The sequence below is a fragment of the Ambystoma mexicanum genome, unplaced genomic scaffold, assembly GCF_040938575.1.
Source record: "Ambystoma mexicanum isolate Mex_15411 unplaced genomic scaffold, UKY_AmexF1_1 Mex_scaf34, whole genome shotgun sequence".
In the NCBI taxonomy this organism is placed as follows: Eukaryota; Metazoa; Chordata; class Amphibia; order Caudata; family Ambystomatidae; genus Ambystoma; species Ambystoma mexicanum.
In genome coordinates this window covers 528,377-545,983 of record NW_027182449.1, presented here as the reverse complement: position 1 = coordinate 545,983, position 17,607 = coordinate 528,377, and the positions used below count along the sequence as shown (strand labels likewise).

Sequence of the window (17,607 nt, the reverse complement as noted above, 5' to 3'; positions counted from 1 at the left end):
AATAAACACACACACAATTTTCCTGCTGGGGACTCCTCGACTCTTTGGAAGGCAGAGGGCGATGTTGGTTGAGGCCCTTACTTTCTCCGGCTGGTGGCCTACAAGTCCAGGAAAGAAGCAGGCCCAGTAACAGCAGCTGAGGCCCCCAGCCCAGCCACGCCTAGGCAGGCATCAGCAGAAGGCTGACTCTCTACCCCACTGCTGCCCCAAGTTGGTTTGGCAAAAGTTTGCAAAGAAGCTGCCCGTGAATTTACCTCAAGCCACACTAGCACTCATCCAGGCGTCAGTTCCTTGCAAAAATAGAAAGCACCTCTAAAAAAAGAAGAAATAAACACACACACAATTTTCCTGCTGCGGTCTCCTCGACTCCTTAGAAGGCGGAGGGCAACCTTCGCCGCTGGTGGCCTTCACATGCAGGAAAGAAGCACACCCAGGAACAGCAGCTGAGGCTCCCAGCCCAGGCAGGCTTCAGCTGAAGGCCGACTTGGGAAGCACTGAGGCCAGACCCTGGGCTCCTGGGTCCCTCGGCTGAAGGCTCGAGGCCAGACCCCTTGGCTCCTGTGTCCCTTGGCTGAAGGCTCGACCAGTGCTCGACCAGGCTCGATCAGGCGAGATATTAGGTAGCATGGGGCCCAGCTGGGACTTCTAGGAAGCTTAGGGTGACGGCCGCTTCTGCCCCATCATCCAGAGGCCTGGCTATGGAGAGGCATGATGTGGCCTCCCTCCCTTCCTGCCTCTTGTAGGCACTTCTCCCCCGTGAGCACTTCCCGCTCCAGGTGTCCCCTTGTCTCCCAGGGTGCACTCTTCCTCTAGAGCCCACATATGCAGATGAGGCCCATCCACTTGCCTCCCCTAGCTGTAGGGGGCCTTGCGCGTCCACTGGAGAGAAAACGGGGAGACGCTGGAGGTGCTTTGCCAGGGACACGAGTGGCCCTTTCTGGCTGCATCCACCCACCCGAGGCGGCAAGCTGCTGCCCTGGCTTCAGTCTCCTGCTGCTGCTGCTGCTGCTCCAAGTTAGTTTGGCGACAACGTGTCCGCCTCTGACGGGGCTCTGCATTGGAGCGAGGGCTGCTGTCTGCCCCTGTGCCTTTTTCACGCGCCGTGTTTGTTAAAATTAAAAGCGGAATGGAGGAAAAATGTAGTTCAAGACGGAGAAGACGAACGCCGCCTATCGGGCACAGAGTAGCAAAATGCCTACAGCACCTGGTATTCCCAGGCGGTCTCCCATCCAAGTACTAACCAGGCCCGACCCTGCTTAGCTTCCGAGATCGGACGAGATCGGGCGCATTCAGGGTGGTATGGCCGTAGGCGAAGAGTGCGCCGATTCCGAGCCTCTTGTGCTGTGTCGGCTCCTCCGACGTCCACTGCCCTCTTGCAAGGCTGAACGCTGTCCTCTGCAGTGTGCTTCTGCCCTTCTTTTTGCCTCAAGCTCAGGAGCCACAGCTGCCAGCTTGGAAAAGCAACGAGCAGCTCCATGCACCCACTTTTGAAATACCCACTTGCCTACTCATGTTTGCAAAGAAAGTGTCTGTAAATTCAGGCCAAGCCACACTTGCACTCACTCACCCAAGCATCCGTTCCTTACAAAACTTTTAAAAAAAACTCAGAAAGAAAGATGGAAATAAACACACACACAATTTTCCTGCTGGGGGCTCCTCGACGCTTTGGAAGGCAGAGGGTGATGTTGGTTGAGGCCCTTACCATATCGGGCTGGTGACCTACAAGTCCAGGAAAGAAGCAGGCCCAGTAACAGCAGCTGAGGCCCCCAGCCCAGCCCAGCCCAGGCAGGCATCAGCTTAAGGCTGACTCTCTACCCCACTGCTGCCCCAAGTTGGTTTGGCAAAAGTTTGCAAAGAAGCTGCCCGTGAATTTACCTCAAGCCACACTAGCACTCACCCAGGCGTCAGTTCCTTACAAAAATAGAAAGCACCTCTAAAAAAAGAAGAAATAAACACACACACAATTTTCCTGCTGCGGTCTCCTCGACTCTTTGGAAGGCAGAGGGCGATGTTGGTTGAGGCCTTACCTTCTCAGGCTGGCGGCCTACAAGTCCAGGAAAGAAGCAGGCCCAGTAACAGCAACTGAGGCCCCCAGCCCAGCCACGCCTAGGCAGGCATCAGCGGAAGGCTGACTCTCTACCCCAGTGCTGCCCCAAGTTGTTTTGGCAAAAGTTTGCAAAGAAGCTGCCCGTAAATTTACCTCAAGCCACACTAGCACTCACCCAGGCGTCGGTTCCTTACAAAAATAGAAAGCATCTCTAAAAAAGAAGAAATAAACACACACACAATTTTCCTGCTGGGGCCTCCTCGACTCTTTGGAAGGCAGAGGGCGATGTTGGTTGAGGCCCTTACTTTCTCCGGCTGGTGGCCTACAAGTCCAGGAAAGAAGCAGGCCCAGTAACAGCAGCTGAGGCCCCCAGCCCAGCCACGCCTAGGCAGGCATCAGCAGAAGGCTGACTCTCTACCCCACTGCTGCCCCAAGTTGGTTTGGCAAAAGTTTGCAAAGAAGATGCCTGTAAATTTAACTCACGCCACACTAGCACTCACCCAGGCGTCAGTTCCTTACAAAAATAGAAAGCACCTCTAAAAAAAGAAGAAATAAACACACACACAATTTTCCTGCTGCGGTCTCCTCGACTCTTTGGAAGGCAGAGGGCGATGTTGGTTGAGGCCTTACCTTCTCAGGCTGGCGGCCTACAAGTCCAGGAAAGAAGCAGGCCCAGTAACAGCAACTGAGGCCCCCAGCCCAGCCACGCCTAGGCAGGCATCAGCGGAAGGCTGACTCTCTACCCCAGTGCTGCCCCAAGTTGGTTTGGCAAAAGTTTGCAAAGAAGCTGCCCGTAAATTTACCTCAAGCCACACTAGCACTCACCCAGGCGTCGGTTCCTTACAAAAATAGAAAGCATCTCTAAAAAAAGAAGAAATACACACACACAATTTTCCTGCTGGGGACACCTCGACTCTTTGGAAGGCAGAGGGCGATGTTGGTTGAGGCCCTTACCTTCTCGGGCTGGTGGCCTACAAGTCCAGGAAAGAAGCAGGCCCAGTAACAGCAGCTGAGGCCCCCAGACCAGCCCAGCCCAGGCAGGAATCAGCAGAAGGCTGACTCTCTACCCCACTGCTGCTCCAAGTTGGTTTGGCAAAAGTTTGCAAAGAAGATGTCTGTAAATTTAGCTCACGCCACACTAGCACTCACCCAGGCGTCGTTTCCTTACAAAAATAGAAAGCATCTCTAAAAAAGAAGAAATAAACACACACACAATTTTCCTGCTGGGGACTCCTCGACTCTTTGGAAGGCAGAGGGCGATGTTGGTTGAGGCCCTTACTTTCTCCGGCTGGTGGCCTACAAGTCCAGGAAAGAAGCAGGCCCAGTAACAGCAGCTGAGGCCCCCAGCCCAGCCACGCCTAGGCAGGCATCAGCAGAAGGCTGACTCTCTACCCCACTGCTGCCCCAAGTTGGTTTGGCAAAAGTTTGCAAAGAAGCTGCCCGTGAATTTACCTCAAGCCACACTAGCACTCACCCAGGCGTCAGTTCCTTACAAAAATAGAAAGAATCTCTAAAAAAGAAGAAATAAACACACACACAATTTTCCTGCTTCTATCCCCTCGACTCCTTGGAAGGCGGAGGGCAACCTTCGCCGCTGGTGGCCTTCACATGCAGGAAAGAAGCACACCCAGGAACAGCAGCTGAGGCTCCCAGCCCAGGCAGGCTTCAGCTGAAGGCCGACTTGGGAAGCACTGAGGCCAGACCCTGGGCTCCTGGGTCCCTCGGTTGAAGGCTCGAGGCCAGACCCCTTGGCTCCTGTGTCCCTTGGCTGAAGGCTCGACCAGTGCTCGACCAGGCTCGATCAGGCGAGATATTAGGTAGCATGGGGCCCAGCTGGGACTTCTAGGAAGCTTAGGGTGACGGCCGCTTCTGCCCCATCATCCAGAGGCCTGGCTATGGAGAGGCATGATGTGGCCTCCCTCCCTTCCTGCCTCTTGTAGGCACTTCTCCCCCGTGAGCACTTCCCGCTCCAGGTGTCCCCTTGTCTCCCAGGGTGCACTCTTCCTCTAGAGCCCACATATGCAGATGAGGCCCATCCACTTGCCTCCCCTAGCTGTAGGGGGCCTTGCGCGTCCACTGGAGAGAAAACGGGGAGAAGCTGGAGGTGCTTTGCCAGGGACACGAGTGGCCCTTTCTGGCTGCATCCACCCACCCGAGGCGGCAAGCTGCTGCCCTGGCTTCAGTCTCCTGCTGCTGCTGCTGCTGCTCCAAGTTAGTTTGGCGACAACGTGTCCGCCTCTGACGGGGCTCTGCATTGGAGCGAGGGCTGCTGTCTGCCCCTGTGCCTTTTTCACGCGCCGTGTTTGTTAAAATTAAAAGCGGAATGGAGGAAAAATGTAGTTCAAGACGGAGAAGACGAACGCCGCCTATCGGGCACAGAGTAGCAAAATGCCTACAGCACCTGGTATTCCCAGGCGGTCTCCCATCCAAGTACTAACCAGGCCCGACCCTGCTTAGCTTCCGAGATCGGACGAGATCGGGCGCATTCAGGGTGGTATGGCCGTAGGCGAAGAGTGCGCCGATTCCGAGCCTCTTGTGCTGTGTCGGCTCCTCCGACGTCCACTGCCCTCTTGCAAGGCTGAACGCTGTCCTCTGCAGTGTGCTTCTGCCCTTCTTTTTGCCTCAAGCTCAGGAGCCACAGCTGCCAGCTTGGAAAAGCAACGAGCAGCTCCATGCACCCACTTTTGAAATACCCACTTGCCTACTCATGTTTGCAAAGAAAGTGTCTGTAAATTCAGGCCAAGCCACACTTGCACTCACTCACCCACGCATCCGTTCCTTACAAAACTTTAAAAAAAAACTCGGAAAGAAAGATGGAAATAAACACACACACAATTTTCCTGCTGGGGGCTCCTCGACGCTTTGGAAGGCAGAGGGTGATGTTGGTTGAGGCCCTTACCATATCGGGCTGGTGACCTACAAGTCCAGGAAAGAAGCAGGCCCAGTAACAGCAGCTGAGGCCCCCAGCCCAGCCCAGCCCAGGCAGGCATCAGCTTAAGGCTGACTCTCTACCCCACTGCTGCCCCAAGTTGGTTTGGCAAAAGTTTGCAAAGAAGCTGCCCGTGAATTTACCTCAAGCCACACTAGCACTCACCCAGGCGTCAGTTCCTTACAAAAATAGAAAGCACCTCTAAAAAAAGAAGAAATAAACACACACACAATTTTCCCGCTGCGGTCTCCTCGACTCTTTGGAAGGCAGAGGGCGATGTTGGTTGAGGCCTTACCTTCTCAGGCTGGCGGCCTACAAGTCCAGGAAAGAAGCAGGCCCAGTAACAGCAACTGAGGCCCCCAGCCCAGCCACGCCTAGGCAGGCATCAGCGGAAGGCTGACTCTCTACCCCAGTGCTGCCCCAAGTTGTTTTGGCAAAAGTTTGCAAAGAAGCTGCCCGTAAATTTACCTCAAGCCACACTAGCACTCACCCAGGCGTCAATCCTTACAAAAATAGAAAGCATCTCTAAAAAAGAAGAAATAAACACACACACAATTTTCCTGCTGGGGACTCCTCGACTCTTTGGAAGGCAGAGGGCGATGTTGGTTGAGGCCCTTACTTTCTCCGGCTGGTGGCCTACAAGTCCAGGAAAGAAGCAGGCCCAGTAACAGCAGCTGAGGCCCCCAGCCCAGCCACGCCTAGGCAGGCATCAGCAGAAGGCTGACTCTCTACCCCACTGCTGCCCCAAGTTGGTTTGGCAAAAGTTTGCAAAGAAGATGCCTGTAAATTTAACTCACGCCACACTAGCACTCACCCAGGCGTCAGTTCCTTACAAAAATAGAAAGCACCTCTAAAAAAAGAAGAAATAAACACACACACAATTTTCCTGCTGCGGTCTCCTCGACTCTTTGGAAGGCAGAGGGCGATGTTGGTTGAGGCCTTACCTTCTCAGGCTGGCGGCCTACAAGTCCAGGAAAGAAGCAGGCCCAGTAACAGCAACTGAGGCCCCCAGCCCAGCCACGCCTAGGCAGGCATCAGCGGAAGGCTGACTCTCTACCCCAGTGCTGCCCCAAGTTGGTTTGGCAAAAGTTTGCAAAGAAGCTGCCCGTAAATTTACCTCAAGCCACACTAGCACTCACCCAGGCGTCGGTTCCTTACAAAAATAGAAAGCATCTCTAAAAAAAGAAGAAATACACACACACAATTTTCCTGCTGGGGACACCTCGACTCTTTGGAAGGCAGAGGGCGATGTTGGTTGAGGCCCTTACCTTCTCGGGCTGGTGGCCTACAAGTCCAGGAAAGAAGCAGGCCCAGTAACAGCAGCTGAGGCCCCCAGACCAGCCCAGCCCAGGCAGGCATCAGCAGAAGGCTGACTCTCTACCCCACTGCTGCTCCAAGTTGGTTTGGCAAAAGTTTGCAAAGAAGATGCCTGTAAATTTAGCTCACGCCACACTAGCACTCACCCAGGCGTCGTTTCCTTACAAAAATAGAAAGCATCTCTAAAAAAGAAGAAATAAACACACACACAATTTTCCTGCTGGGGACTCCTCGACTCTTTGGAAGGCAGAGGGCGATGTTGGTTGAGGCCCTTACTTTCTCCGGCTGGTGGCCTACAAGTCCAGGAAAGAAGCAGGCCCAGTAACAGCAGCTGAGGCCCCCAGCCCAGCCACGCCTAGGCAGGCATCAGCAGAAGGCTGACTCTCTACCCCACTGCTGCCCCAAGTTGGTTTGGCAAAAGTTTGCAAAGAAGCTGCCCGTGAATTTACCTCAAGCCACACTAGCACTCATCCAGGCGTCAGTTCCTTGCAAAAATAGAAAGCACCTCTAAAAAAAGAAGAAATAAACACACACACAATTTTCCTGCTGCGGTCTCCTCGACTCCTTAGAAGGCGGAGGGCAACCTTCGCCGCTGGTGGCCTTCACATGCAGGAAAGAAGCACACCCAGGAACAGCAGCTGAGGCTCCCAGCCCAGGCAGGCTTCAGCTGAAGGCCGACTTGGGAAGCACTGAGGCCAGACCCTGGGCTCCTGGGTCCCTCGGCTGAAGGCTCGAGGCCAGACCCCTTGGCTCCTGTGTCCCTTGGCTGAAGGCTCGACCAGTGCTCGACCAGGCTCGATCAGGCGAGATATTAGGTAGCATGGGGCCCAGCTGGGACTTCTAGGAAGCTTAGGGTGACGGCCGCTTCTGCCCCATCATCCAGAGGCCTGGCTATGGAGAGGCATGATGTGGCCTCCCTCCCTTCCTGCCTCTTGTAGGCACTTCTCCCCCGTGAGCACTTCCCGCTCCAGGTGTCCCCTTGTCTCCCAGGGTGCACTCTTCCTCTAGAGCCCACATATGCAGATGAGGCCCATCCACTTGCCTCCCCTAGCTGTAGGGGGCCTTGCGCGTCCACTGGAGAGAAAACGGGGAGACGCTGGAGGTGCTTTGCCAGGGACACGAGTGGCCCTTTCTGGCTGCATCCACCCACCCGAGGCGGCAAGCTGCTGCCCTGGCTTCAGTCTCCTGCTGCTGCTGCTGCTGCTCCAAGTTAGTTTGGCGACAACGTGTCCGCCTCTGACGGGGCTCTGCATTGGAGCGAGGGCTGCTGTCTGCCCCTGTGCCTTTTTCACGCGCCCTGTTTGTTAAAATTAAAAGCGGAATGGAGGAAAAATGTAGTTCAAGACGGAGAAGACGAACGCCGCCTATCGGGCACAGAGTAGCAAAATGCCTACAGCACCTGGTATTCCCAGGCGGTCTCCCATCCAAGTACTAACCAGGCCCGACCCTGCTTAGCTTCCGAGATCGGACGAGATCGGGCGCATTCAGGGTGGTATGGCCGTAGGCGAAGAGTGCGCCGATTCCGAGCCTCTTGTGCTGTGTCGGCTCCTCCGACGTCCACTGCCCTCTTGCAAGGCTGAACGCTGTCCTCTGCAGTGTGCTTCTGCCCTTCTTTTTGCCTCAAGCTCAGGAGCCACAGCTGCCAGCTTGGAAAAGCAACGAGCAGCTCCATGCACCCACTTTTGAAATACCCACTTGCCTACTCATGTTTGCAAAGAAAGTGTCTGTAAATTCAGGCCAAGCCACACTTGCACTCACTCACCCAAGCATCCGTTCCTTACAAAACTTTAAAAAAAAACTCGGAAAGAAAGATGGAAATAAACACACACACAATTTTCCTGCTGGGGGCTCCTCGACGCTTTGGAAGGCAGAGGGTGATGTTGGTTGAGGCCCTTACCATATCGGGCTGGTGACCTACAAGTCCAGGAAAGAAGCAGGCCCAGTAACAGCAGCTGAGGCCCCCAGCCCAGCCCAGCCCAGGCAGGCATCAGCTTAAGGCTGACTCTCTACCCCACTGCTGCCCCAAGTTGGTTTGGCAAAAGTTTGCAAAGAAGCTGCCCGTGAATTTACCTCAAGCCACACTAGCACTCACCCAGGCGTCAGTTCCTTACAAAAATAGAAAGCACCTCTAAAAAAAGAAGAAATAAACACACACACAATTTTCCTGCTGCGGTCTCCTCGACTCTTTGGAAGGCAGAGGGCGATGTTGGTTGAGGCCTTACCTTCTCAGGCTGGCGGCCTACAAGTCCAGGAAAGAAGCAGGCCCAGTAACAGCAACTGAGGCCCCCAGCCCAGCCACGCCTAGGCAGGCATCAGCGGAAGGCTGACTCTCTACCCCAGTGCTGCCCCAAGTTGTTTTGGCAAAAGTTTGCAAAGAAGCTGCCCGTAAATTTACCTCAAGCCACACTAGCACTCACCCAGGCGTCGGTTCCTTACAAAAATAGAAAGCATCTCTAAAAAAGAAGAAATAAACACACACACAATTTTCCTGCTGGGGACTCCTCGACTCTTTGGAAGGCAGAGGGCGATGTTGGTTGAGGCCCTTACTTTCTCCGGCTGGTGGCCTACAAGTCCAGGAAAGAAGCAGGCCCAGTAACAGCAGCTGAGGCCCCCAGCCCAGCCACGCCTAGGCAGGCATCAGCAGAAGGCTGACTCTCTACCCCACTGCTGCCCCAAGTTGGTTTGGCAAAAGTTTGCAAAGAAGATGCCTGTAAATTTAACTCACGCCACACTAGCACTCACCCAGGCGTCAGTTCCTTACAAAAATAGAAAGCACCTCTAAAAAAAGAAGAAATAAACACACACACAATTTTCCTGCTGCGGTCTCCTCGACTCTTTGGAAGGCAGAGGGCGATGTTGGTTGAGGCCTTACCTTCTCAGGCTGGCGGCCTACAAGTCCAGGAAAGAAGCAGGCCCAGTAACAGCAACTGAGGCCCCCAGCCCAGCCACGCCTAGGCAGGCATCAGCGGAAGGCTGACTCTCTACCCCAGTGCTGCCCCAAGTTGGTTTGGCAAAAGTTTGCAAAGAAGCTGCCCGTAAATTTACCTCAAGCCACACTAGCACTCACCCAGGCGTCGGTTCCTTACAAAAATAGAAAGCATCTCTAAAAAAAGAAGAAATACACACACACAATTTTCCTGCTGGGGACACCTCGACTCTTTGGAAGGCAGAGGGCGATGTTGGTTGAGGCCCTTACCTTCTCGGGCTGGTGGCCTACAAGTCCAGGAAAGAAGCAGGCCCAGTAACAGCAGCTGAGGCCCCCAGACCAGCCCAGCCCAGGCAGGCATCAGCAGAAGGCTGACTCTCTACCCCACTGCTGCTCCAAGTTGGTTTGGCAAAAGTTTGCAAAGAAGATGCCTGTAAATTTAGCTCACGCCACACTAGCACTCACCCAGGCGTCGTTTCCTTACAAAAATAGAAAGCATCTCTAAAAAAGAAGAAATAAACACACACACAATTTTCCTGCTGGGGACTCCTCGACTCTTTGGAAGGCAGAGGGCGATGTTGGTTGAGGCCCTTACTTTCTCCGGCTGGTGGCCTACAAGTCCAGGAAAGAAGCAGGCCCAGTAACAGCAGCTGAGGCCCCCAGCCCAGCCACGCCTAGGCAGGCATCAGCAGAAGGCTGACTCTCTACCCCACTGCTGCCCCAAGTTGGTTTGGCAAAAGTTTGCAAAGAAGCTGCCCGTGAATTTACCTCAAGCCACACTAGCACTCACCCAGGCGTCAGTTCCTTACAAAAATAGAAAGAATCTCTAAAAAAGAAGAAATAAACACACACACAATTTTCCTGCTTCTATCCCCTCGACTCCTTGGAAGGCGGAGGGCAACCTTCGCCGCTGGTGGCCTTCACATGCAGGAAAGAAGCACACCCAGGAACAGCAGCTGAGGCTCCCAGCCCAGGCAGGCTTCAGCTGAAGGCCGACTTGGGAAGCACTGAGGCCAGACCCTGGGCTCCTGGGTCCCTCGGTTGAAGGCTCGAGGCCAGACCCCTTGGCTCCTGTGTCCCTTGGCTGAAGGCTCGACCAGTGCTCGACCAGGCTCGATCAGGCGAGATATTAGGTAGCATGGGGCCCAGCTGGGACTTCTAGGAAGCTTAGGGTGACGGCCGCTTCTGCCCCATCATCCAGAGGCCTGGCTATGGAGAGGCATGATGTGGCCTCCCTCCCTTCCTGCCTCTTGTAGGCACTTCTCCCCCGTGAGCACTTCCCGCTCCAGGTGTCCCCTTGTCTCCCAGGGTGCACTCTTCCTCTAGAGCCCACATATGCAGATGAGGCCCATCCACTTGCCTCCCCTAGCTGTAGGGGGCCTTGCGCGTCCACTGGAGAGAAAACGGGGAGACGCTGGAGGTGCTTTGCCAGGGACACGAGTGGCCCTTTCTGGCTGCATCCACCCACCCGAGGCGGCAAGCTGCTGCCCTGGCTTCAGTCTCCTGCTGCTGCTGCTGCTCCAAGTTAGTTTGGCGACAACGTGTCCGCCTCTGACGGGGCTCTGCATTGGAGCGAGGGCTGCTGTCTGCCCCTGTGCCTTTTTCACGCGCCGTGTTTGTTAAAATTAAAAGCGGAATGGAGGAAAAATGTAGTTCAAGACGGAGAAGACGAACGCCGCCTATCGGGCACAGAGTAGCAAAATGCCTACAGCACCTGGTATTCCCAGGCTGTCTCCCATCCAAGTACTAACCAGGCCCGACCCTGCTTAGCTTCCGAGATCGGACGAGATCGGGCGCATTCAGGGTGGTATGGCCGTAGGCGAAGAGTGCGCCGATTCCGAGCCTCTTGTGCTGTGTCGGCTCCTCCGACGTCCACTGCCCTCTTGCAAGGCTGAACGCTGTCCTCTGCAGTGTGCTTCTGCCCTTCTTTTTGCCTCAAGCTCAGGAGCCACAGCTGCCAGCTTGGAAAAGCAACGAGCAGCTCCATGCACCCACTTTTGAAATACCCACTTGCCTACTCATGTTTGCAAAGAAAGTGTCTGTAAATTCAGGCCAAGCCACACTTGCACTCACTCACCCAAGCATCCGTTCCTTACAAAACTTTAAAAAAAAACTCGGAAAGAAAGATGGAAATAAACACACACACAATTTTCCTGCTGGGGGCTCCTCGACGCTTTGGAAGGCAGAGGGTGATGTTGGTTGAGGCCCTTACCATATCGGGCTGGTGACCTACAAGTCCAGGAAAGAAGCAGGCCCAGTAACAGCAGCTGAGGCCCCCAGCCCAGCCCAGCCCAGGCAGGCATCAGCTTAAGGCTGACTCTCTACCCCACTGCTGCCCCAAGTTGGTTTGGCAAAAGTTTGCAAAGAAGCTGCCCGTGAATTTACCTCAAGCCACACTAGCACTCACCCAGGCGTCAGTTCCTTACAAAAATAGAAAGCACCTCTAAAAAAAGAAGAAATAAACACACACACAATTTTCCTGCTGCGGTCTCCTCGACTCTTTGGAAGGCAGAGGGCGATGTTGGTTGAGGCCTTACCTTCTCAGGCTGGCGGCCTACAAGTCCAGGAAAGAAGCAGGCCCAGTAACAGCAACTGAGGCCCCCAGCCCAGCCACGCCTAGGCAGGCATCAGCGGAAGGCTGACTCTCTACCCCAGTGCTGCCCCAAGTTGTTTTGGCAAAAGTTTGCAAAGAAGCTGCCCGTAAATTTACCTCAAGCCACACTAGCACTCACCCAGGCGTCGGTTCCTTACAAAAATAGAAAGCATCTCTAAAAAAGAAGAAATAAACACACACACAATTTTCCTGCTGGGGACTCCTCGACTCTTTGGAAGGCAGAGGGCGATGTTGGTTGAGGCCCTTACTTTCTCCGGCTGGTGGCCTACAAGTCCAGGAAAGAAGCAGGCCCAGTAACAGCAGCTGAGGCCCCCAGCCCAGCCACGCCTAGGCAGGCATCAGCAGAAGGCTGACTCTCTACCCCACTGCTGCCCCAAGTTGGTTTGGCAAAAGTTTGCAAAGAAGATGCCTGTAAATTTAACTCACGCCACACTAGCACTCACCCAGGCGTCAGTTCCTTACAAAAATAGAAAGCACCTCTAAAAAAAGAAGAAATAAACACACACACAATTTTCCTGCTGCGGTCTCCTCGACTCTTTGGAAGGCAGAGGGCGATGTTGGTTGAGGCCTTACCTTCTCAGGCTGGCGGCCTACAAGTCCAGGAAAGAAGCAGGCCCAGTAACAGCAACTGAGGCCCCCAGCCCAGCCACGCCTAGGCAGGCATCAGCGGAAGGCTGACTCTCTACCCCAGTGCTGCCCCAAGTTGGTTTGGCAAAAGTTTGCAAAGAAGCTGCCCGTAAATTTACCTCAAGCCACACTAGCACTCACCCAGGCGTCGGTTCCTTACAAAAATAGAAAGCATCTCTAAAAAAAGAAGAAATACACACACACAATTTTCCTGCTGGGGACACCTCGACTCTTTGGAAGGCAGAGGGCGATGTTGGTTGAGGCCCTTACCTTCTCGGGCTGGTGGCCTACAAGTCCAGGAAAGAAGCAGGCCCAGTAACAGCAGCTGAGGCCCCCAGACCAGCCCAGCCCAGGCAGGCATCAGCAGAAGGCTGACTCTCTACCCCACTGCTGCTCCAAGTTGGTTTGGCAAAAGTTTGCAAAGAAGATGCCTGTAAATTTAGCTCACGCCACACTAGCACTCACCCAGGCGTCGTTTCCTTACAAAAATAGAAAGCATCTCTAAAAAAGAAGAAATAAACACACACACAATTTTCCTGCTGGGGACTCCTCGACTCTTTGGAAGGCAGAGGGCGATGTTGGTTGAGGCCCTTACTTTCTCCGGCTGGTGGCCTACAAGTCCAGGAAAGAAGCAGGCCCAGTAACAGCAGCTGAGGCCCCCAGCCCAGCCACGCCTAGGCAGGCATCAGCAGAAGGCTGACTCTCTACCCCACTGCTGCCCCAAGTTGGTTTGGCAAAAGTTTGCAAAGAAGCTGCCCGTGAATTTACCTCAAGCCACACTAGCACTCACCCAGGCGTCAGTTCCTTACAAAAATAGAAAGAATCTCTAAAAAAGAAGAAATAAACACACACACAATTTTCCTGCTTCTATCCCCTCGACTCCTTGGAAGGCGGAGGGCAACCTTCGCCGCTGGTGGCCTTCACATGCAGGAAAGAAGCACACCCAGGAACAGCAGCTGAGGCTCCCAGCCCAGGCAGGCTTCAGCTGAAGGCCGACTTGGGAAGCACTGAGGCCAGACCCTGGGCTCCTGGGTCCCTCGGTTGAAGGCTCGAGGCCAGACCCCTTGGCTCCTGTGTCCCTTGGCTGAAGGCTCGACCAGTGCTCGACCAGGCTCGATCAGGCGAGATATTAGGTAGCATGGGGCCCAGCTGGGACTTCTAGGAAGCTTAGGGTGACGGCCGCTTCTGCCCCATCATCCAGAGGCCTGGCTATGGAGAGGCATGATGTGGCCTCCCTCCCTTCCTGCCTCTTGTAGGCACTTCTCCCCCGTGAGCACTTCCCGCTCCAGGTGTCCCCTTGTCTCCCAGGGTGCACTCTTCCTCTAGAGCCCACATATGCAGATGAGGCCCATCCACTTGCCTCCCCTAGCTGTAGGGGGCCTTGCGCGTCCACTGGAGAGAAAACGGGGAGACGCTGGAGGTGCTTTGCCAGGGACACGAGTGGCCCTTTCTGGCTGCATCCACCCACCCGAGGCGGCAAGCTGCTGCCCTGGCTTCAGTCTCCTGCTGCTGCTGCTGCTCCAAGTTAGTTTGGCGACAACGTGTCCGCCTCTGACGGGGCTCTGCATTGGAGCGAGGGCTGCTGTCTGCCCCTGTGCCTTTTTCACGCGCCGTGTTTGTTAAAATTAAAAGCGGAATGGAGGAAAAATGTAGTTCAAGACGGAGAAGACGAACGCCGCCTATCGGGCACAGAGTAGCAAAATGCCTACAGCACCTGGTATTCCCAGGCTGTCTCCCATCCAAGTACTAACCAGGCCCGACCCTGCTTAGCTTCCGAGATCGGACGAGATCGGGCGCATTCAGGGTGGTATGGCCGTAGGCGAAGAGTGCGCCGATTCCGAGCCTCTTGTGCTGTGTCGGCTCCTCCGACGTCCACTGCCCTCTTGCAAGGCTGAACGCTGTCCTCTGCAGTGTGCTTCTGCCCTTCTTTTTGCCTCAAGCTCAGGAGCCACAGCTGCCAGCTTGGAAAAGCAACGAGCAGCTCCATGCACCCACTTTTGAAATACCCACTTGCCTACTCATGTTTGCAAAGAAAGTGTCTGTAAATTCAGGCCAAGCCACACTTGCACTCACTCACCCAAGCATCCGTTCCTTACAAAACTTTAAAAAAAAACTCGGAAAGAAAGATGGAAATAAACACACACACAATTTTCCTGCTGGGGGCTCCTCGACGCTTTGGAAGGCAGAGGGTGATGTTGGTTGAGGCCCTTACCATATCGGGCTGGTGACCTACAAGTCCAGGAAAGAAGCAGGCCCAGTAACAGCAGCTGAGGCCCCCAGCCCAGCCCAGCCCAGGCAGGCATCAGCTTAAGGCTGACTCTCTACCCCACTGCTGCCCCAAGTTGGTTTGGCAAAAGTTTGCAAAGAAGCTGCCCGTGAATTTACCTCAAGCCACACTAGCACTCACCCAGGCGTCAGTTCCTTACAAAAATAGAAAGCACCTCTAAAAAAAGAAGAAATAAACACACACACAATTTTCCTGCTGCGGTCTCCTCGACTCTTTGGAAGGCAGAGGGCGATGTTGGTTGAGGCCTTACCTTCTCAGGCTGGCGGCCTACAAGTCCAGGAAAGAAGCAGGCCCAGTAACAGCAACTGAGGCCCCCAGCCCAGCCACGCCTAGGCAGGCATCAGCGGAAGGCTGACTCTCTACCCCAGTGCTGCCCCAAGTTGTTTTGGCAAAAGTTTGCAAAGAAGCTGCCCGTAAATTTACCTCAAGCCACACTAGCACTCACCCAGGCGTCGGTTCCTTACAAAAATAGAAAGCATCTCTAAAAAAAGAAGAAATACACACACACAATTTTCCTGCTGGGGACACCTCGACTCTTTGGAAGGCAGAGGGCGATGTTGGTTGAGGCCCTTACCTTCTCGGGCTGGTGGCCTACAAGTCCAGGAAAGAAGCAGGCCCAGTAACAGCAGCTGAGGCCCCCAGACCAGCCCAGCCCAGGCAGGCATCAGCAGAAGGCTGACTCTCTACCCCACTGCTGCTCCAAGTTGGTTTGGCAAAAGTTTGCAAAGAAGATGCCTGTAAATTTAGCTCACGCCACACTAGCACTCACCCAGGCGTCGTTTCCTTACAAAAATAGAAAGCATCTCTAAAAAAGAAGAAATAAACACACACACAATTTTCCTGCTGGGGACTCCTCGACTCTTTGGAAGGCAGAGGGCGATGTTGGTTGAGGCCCTTACTTTCTCCGGCTGGTGGCCTACAAGTCCAGGAAAGAAGCAGGCCCAGTAACAGCAGCTGAGGCCCCCAGCCCAGCCACGCCTAGGCAGGCATCAGCAGAAGGCTGACTCTCTACCCCACTGCTGCCCCAAGTTGGTTTGGCAAAAGTTTGCAAAGAAGCTGCCCGTGAATTTACCTCAAGCCACACTAGCACTCACCCAGGCGTCAGTTCCTTACAAAAATAGAAAGAATCTCTAAAAAAGAAGAAATAAACACACACACAATTTTCCTGCTTCTATCCCCTCGACTCCTTGGAAGGCGGAGGGCAACCTTCGCCGCTGGTGGCCTTCACATGCAGGAAAGAAGCACACCCAGGAACAGCAGCTGAGGCTCCCAGCCCAGGCAGGCTTCAGCTGAAGGCCGACTTGGGAAGCACTGAGGCCAGACCCTGGGCTCCTGGGTCCCTCGGTTGAAGGCTCGAGGCCAGACCCCTTGGCTCCTGTGTCCCTTGGCTGAAGGCTCGACCACTGCTCGATCAGGCGAGATATTAGGTAGCATGGGGCCCAGCTGGGACTTCTAGGAAGCTTAGGGTGACGGCCGCTTCTGCCCCATCATCCAGAGGCCTGGCTATGGAGAGGCATGATGTGGCCTCCCTCCCTTCCTGCCTCTTGTAGGCACTTCTCCCCCGTGAGCACTTCCCGCTCCAGGTGTCCCCTTGTCTCCCAGGGTGCACTCTTCCTCTAGAGCCCACATATGCAGATGAGGCCCATCCACTTGCCTCCCCTAGCTGTAGGGGGCCTTGCGCGTCCACTGGAGAGAAAACGGGGAGACGCTGGAGGTGCTTTGCCAGGGACACGAGTGGCCCTTTCTGGCTGCATCCACCCACCCGAGGCGGCAAGCTGTTGCCCTGGCTTCAGTCTCCTGCTGCTGCTGCTGCTGCTCCAAGTTAGTTTGGCGACAACGTGTCCGCCTCTGACGGGGCTCTGCATTGGAGCGAGGGCTGCTGTCTGCCCCTGTGCCTTTTTCACGCGCCGTGTTTGTTAAAATTAAAAGCGGAATGGAGGAAAAATGTAGTTCAAGACGGAGAAGACGAACGCCGCCTATCGGGCACAGAGTAGCAAAATGCCTACAGCACCTGGTATTCCCAGGCGGTCTCCCATCCAAGTACTAACCAGGCCCGACCCTGCTTAGCTTCCGAGATCGGACGAGATCGGGCGCATTCAGGGTGGTATGGCCGTAGGCAAAGAGTGTGCCGATTCCGAGCCTCTTGTGCTGTGTCGGCTCCTCCGACGTCCACTGCCCTCTTGCAAGGCTGAACGCTGTCCTCTGCAGTGTGCTTCTGCCCTTCTTTTTGCCTCAAGCTCAGGAGCCACAGCTGCCAGCTTGGAAAAGCAACGAGCAGCTCCATGCACCCACTTTTGAAATACCCACTTGCCTACTCATGTTTGCAAAGAAAGTGTCTGTAAATTCAGGCCAAGCCACACTTGCACTCACTCACCCAAGCATCCGTTCCTTACAAAACTTTAAAAAAAAACTCGGAAAGAAAGATGGAAATAAACACACACACAATTTTCCTGCTGGGGGCTCCTCGACGCTTTGGAAGGCAGAGGGTGATGTTGGTTGAGGCCCTTACCATATCGGGCTGGTGACCTACAAGTCCAGGAAAGAAGCAGGCCCAGTAACAGCAGCTGAGGCCCCCAGCCCAGCCCAGCCCAGGCAGGCATCAGCTTAAGGCTGACTCTCTACCCCACTGCTGCCCCAAGTTGGTTTGGCAAAAGTTTGCAAAGAAGCTGCCCGTGAATTTACCTCAAGCCACACTAGCACTCACCCAGGCGTCAGTTCCTTACAAAAATAGAAAGCACCTCTAAAAAAAGAAGAAATAAACACACACACAATTTTCCCGCTGCGGTCTCCTCGACTCTTTGGAAGGCAGAGGGCGATGTTGGTTGAGGCCTTACCTTCTCAGGCTGGCGGCCTACAAGTC

General features: G+C 54.5%; 6 non-coding genes across 6 annotated transcripts; all 6 read right to left on the bottom strand.

The window, feature by feature from the left end:
- Positions 1 to 1,192: 1,192 nt before the first annotated feature.
- On the bottom strand, positions 1,193 to 1,311 carry LOC138558138 (5S ribosomal RNA). Its single transcript, XR_011298293.1, has one exon. It is a non-coding gene; the product is annotated as a 5S ribosomal RNA (ribosomal RNA).
- A 3,125-nt stretch (positions 1,312 to 4,436) lies between these two features.
- On the bottom strand, positions 4,437 to 4,555 carry LOC138558127 (5S ribosomal RNA). The gene has a single exon (XR_011298282.1). It is a non-coding gene; the product is annotated as a 5S ribosomal RNA (ribosomal RNA).
- A 3,125-nt stretch (positions 4,556 to 7,680) lies between these two features.
- Positions 7,681 to 7,799, bottom strand: LOC138558116 (5S ribosomal RNA). Its single transcript, XR_011298271.1, has one exon. It is a non-coding gene; the product is annotated as a 5S ribosomal RNA (ribosomal RNA).
- Positions 7,800 to 10,921: 3,122 nt separating this feature from the next.
- LOC138559010 (5S ribosomal RNA) lies at positions 10,922 to 11,040 on the bottom strand. Its single transcript, XR_011299128.1, has one exon. It is a non-coding gene; the product is annotated as a 5S ribosomal RNA (ribosomal RNA).
- Positions 11,041 to 14,162: 3,122 nt separating this feature from the next.
- LOC138559009 (5S ribosomal RNA) lies at positions 14,163 to 14,281 on the bottom strand. The gene has a single exon (XR_011299127.1). It is a non-coding gene; the product is annotated as a 5S ribosomal RNA (ribosomal RNA).
- Positions 14,282 to 16,746: 2,465 nt separating this feature from the next.
- Positions 16,747 to 16,865, bottom strand: LOC138558105 (5S ribosomal RNA). The gene has a single exon (XR_011298260.1). It is a non-coding gene; the product is annotated as a 5S ribosomal RNA (ribosomal RNA).
- Positions 16,866 to 17,607: the final 742 nt, after the last annotated feature.